The sequence below is a fragment of the Salvelinus fontinalis genome, unplaced genomic scaffold (assembly GCF_029448725.1).
Source record: "Salvelinus fontinalis isolate EN_2023a unplaced genomic scaffold, ASM2944872v1 scaffold_1120, whole genome shotgun sequence".
NCBI lineage: Eukaryota > Metazoa > Chordata > Actinopteri > Salmoniformes > Salmonidae > Salvelinus > Salvelinus fontinalis.
Genome location: NW_026601329.1, coordinates 1 through 4,070, shown reverse-complemented (window position 1 = coordinate 4,070; position 4,070 = coordinate 1). Strand labels below are relative to the sequence as shown.

The window sequence follows — 4,070 nt, the reverse complement described above, 5'->3', positions numbered from 1 at the left end:
TATTGATTATGGTCTGTGGGTTACAGAGAAAGTATAGTACTTAGTGCAGGTCTGATATACAATAGATTGTGTGGATATGTTGTGTGCAAATGAATCATTCAACCAACCAATCAAATCAACCAAAACATTGTTAAGTAAAGTTTGCCAATATTGTATTATATCAATGACCTGAAAGGTTTTGTTGACAAGTGTTAAATCGTATGTGTGATGTGAGTTCAGATGATGTTATGTTATTGACCGTTTCCAGATAAAGACCTGTTACTCTCTAAACCGCCGTGTAATCACATCCCTGTATGTTTTTTAATAAACTCACAGGTTGACAGTCTGGTGTGATTTTTGTTTTTTTATTTCGGTGAATATTGATGATGTGATTATATTAGCGACATTTGACAACAGAACAGAGACCGCCCGGGATTCAAACCTAGATACACACTGCTCTGTAGCGGGCCCTCAGATTATAGGATTCAACCCTTATAGAACAGAGACCGCCCGGGATTCAAACCTTATAGATACACACTGCTCTGTACCGGACCCTCAGATTATAGGATTCAACCCTTATAGATACACACTGCTCTGTACCGGACCCTCAGATTATAGGATTCAAACCTAGATACACACTGCTCTGTAGCGGGCCCTCAGATTATAGGATTCAAACCTAGATACACACTGCTCTGTACCGGACCCTCAGATTATAGGATTCAACCCTTATAGATACACACTGCTCTGTACCGGACCCTCAGATTATAGGATTCAACCCTTACAGATACAGACTGCTCTGCACCAGGCTCTCAGATTATAGGATTCAACCCTTACAGATACAGACTGCTCTGCACCAGGCTCTCAGATTATAGGATTCAACCCTTACAGACATACACTGCTCTGTACCGGACCCTCAGATTATAGGATTCAACCCTTACAGACACACACTGCTCTGTAGCGGGCCCTCAGATTATAGGATTCAACCCTTACAGACACACACTGCTCTGTACCGGGCCCTCAGATTATAGGATTCAACTCTTACAGATATAGACTGCTCTGTACCGGTCTCTCAGATTATAGGATTCAACCCTTACAGATATAGACTGCTCTGTACCGGTCTCTCAGATTATAGGATTCAACCCTTACAGATATAGACTGCTCTGTACCGGTCTCTCAGATTATAGGATTCAACCCTTACAGATACAGACTGCTCTGTAGCGGGCCCTCAGATTATAGGATTCAACCCTTACAGACACACACTGCTCTGTACCGGACCCTCAGATTATAGGATTCAACCCTTACAGATACAGACTGCTCTGCACCAGGCTCTCAGATTATAGGATTCAATCCTTACAGATACAGACTGCTCTGTACCGGACCCTCAGATTATAGGATTCAACTCTTACAGATACAGACTGCTCTGCACCAGGCTCTCAGATTATAGGATTCAACCCTTACAGACACACACTGCTCTGTACCGGGCCCTCAGATTATAGGATTCAACTCTTACAGATATAGACTGCTCTGTACCGGTCTCTCAGATTATAGGATTCAACCCTTACAGATACAGACTGCTCTGTACCGGTCTCTCAGATTATAGGATTCAAACTTTACAGACACAGACTGCTCTGTAGTGGGCCCTCAGATTATAGGATTCAAACTTTACAGATACAGACTGCTCTGTAGCGGGCCCTCAGATTATAGGATTCAACCCTTACGGATACACACTGCTCTGTACCGGTCTCTCAGATTATAGGATTCAACCCTTACAGATACAGACTGCTCTGTAGCGGGCCCTCAGATTATAGGATTCAACTCTTACAGATATAGACTGCTCTGTACCGGACCCTCAGATTATAGGATTCAACTCTTACAGATACAGACTGCTCTGTACCGGACCCTCAGATTATAGGATTCAACTCTTACAGATATAGACTGCTTGTACCGGGCCCTCAGATTATAGGATTCAACTCTTACAGATACAGACTGCTCTGTACCGGACCCTCAGATTATAGGATTCAACCCTTACAGACACAGACTGCTCTGTACCGGGCCCTCAGAATATAGGATTCAACCCTTACAGATACAGACTGCTCTGTACCGGACTCTCAGATTATAGGATTCAACCCTTACAAATATAGACTGCTCTGTACCGGTCTCTCAGATTATAGCCCGAGTCACAGTCTGTTTGTGCTTTCTTTAACGTTTATCTTGACAATGACAACAATGACAGTTAAGAGCACAAACCAGGCGACTCAGTGTGTGGTTCAGAGTGTAACACTACATGTAACATAACACAGTATAACAACCAGTAACATCCACATCAAGTAAATAGAAGGTGAAGCGTTCGTTCATGACAGGAACCTTATAAACACCAATAAGAGCTGAGGCGCTTTACAGCAGAGAGTTGAACATCTCTTCACAACAAAGATCTACCTCTGGAGTGAATGATCCATACAGCAGAGAGTTGAACATCTCTTCACAACAAAGATCTACCTCTGGAGTGAATGACTCAGACATTCTAAAATAGCATCATCATCATGTCCAGTTTAACATGTGATTCCTCTACTGAATTAGCTGTTCATCCTCAAGTGTGTTTTTAAACAGATACACACATCTTTGTTCGCTACTTGACTTTTATCAGTCATCAGTTCCTTTAGTTTGATCACACAATTATATTAGTTGTTTATTTCATACATTTACAAGTCAAGTTTTTCAAGTGGTGAGAGTGACGATATTGCTTTGCTGATGGTGAATTGACAGAAACAGTAACAGTTTGCACACAGGGAATGATTGTGTTTGCAAGAAAACGTTCGCCATGAATATAATGAGATATACATATCATTGTGCTGTCAAATACAAGGTGAAAGAAATGTGTTTTACAGGAGTAGAATCTAACATCTAAAAACATGTCCAAGCAAAACGTTACCAGCCCACACGAGACACACTGGGAAATACATACTGATACCAAAGATACATAAACCAGCTGCAGGAAATACTGCCTTTCCTCAACTGACCAATAGAGGGAGTAAGAGGAGGAGAAGGAGGAGGAGAAGAAGGAGAAGGAGGAGGAGGAGGAGGAGAAGAAGGAGGAGGAGAAGAAGAAGGAGGAGGAGAAGGAGAAGACGGAGGAGGAGGAGAAGGAGGAGAAGGAGGAAGAGGAGGAGAAGGAGGAGGAGAAGAAGGAGAAGAAGAAGGAGAAGGAGGAGGAGAAGAAGGAGAAGAAGGAGAAGAAGGAGGAGGAGGAGGAGAAGGAGGAGGAGGAGGAGAAGGAGAAGGAGAAGGAGGAGGGGGAGGAGGAGCAGGAGGAGGAGGAGGAGGAGAAGAAGGAGGAGAAGAAGGAGAAGAAGGAGGAGAAAAAGTCATGCTGACAGGGAGAAGACGACAACGACGCATCATGACATCACAGTGGGTTCACGTCTGCGTGTTAGAGGGGTCAAACACTGTGTGTGTTTTCATTGTAATAACCCGTTTGTCCTACAGTGATGCCCCCTATATGGGCCCAAAGATGGAGAAACCATAGGAACCCTATGGGCCCTAGTCTAAAGTAGTGCACTATCTAGGGAATAGGGCTCTAGTCTAAAGTAGTGCACTATCTAGGGAATAGGGCTCTGGTCTAAAGTAGTGCACTATCTAGGGAATAGGGCTCTAGTCTATAGTAGTGCACCATCTAGGGAATAGGGCTCTGGTCTAAAGTAGTGCACTATATAGGGAATAGGGCTCTAGTCTAAAGTAGTGCAATATCTAGGGAATAGGGCTCTGGTCTAAAGTAGTGCACTATATAGGGAATAGGGCTCTAGTCTATAGTAGTGCACTATCTAGGGAATAGGGCTCTAGTCTAAAGTAGTGCACTATATAGGGAATAAGTTGCAATTTGTGACGCAGACATAGATTAGCCTTGAGTCTAGAATATTGTGAGGCCAAACACACACACAACAAAGTGATGTTCCCAGCTGCTCATCCCAGGCTGGTGATGTTGGATCGGCCACCAGGTGGCGCTACGATGCGTTGGCCAGAGCGCCGAGGAATGTTGTCATCAAACTGAGCCCCTGAGACAGAGAGACGGAGAAAGAGAGTGAGAGAGAGAGAGA

At 43.9% G+C, this 4,070-nt stretch overlaps 1 long non-coding RNA gene across 1 annotated transcript; it reads right to left on the bottom strand.

Moving 5' to 3' along the window:
- Positions 1-328: 328 nt before the first annotated feature.
- On the bottom strand, positions 329-4,045 carry LOC129848704 (uncharacterized). Its single transcript, XR_008758532.1, has 2 exons — positions 503-4,045; positions 329-470 (listed from the first exon to the last, which is right to left on the bottom strand). It is a non-coding gene; the product is annotated as an uncharacterized LOC129848704 (long non-coding RNA).
- Between the last annotated feature and the right edge of the window lie 25 nt (positions 4,046-4,070).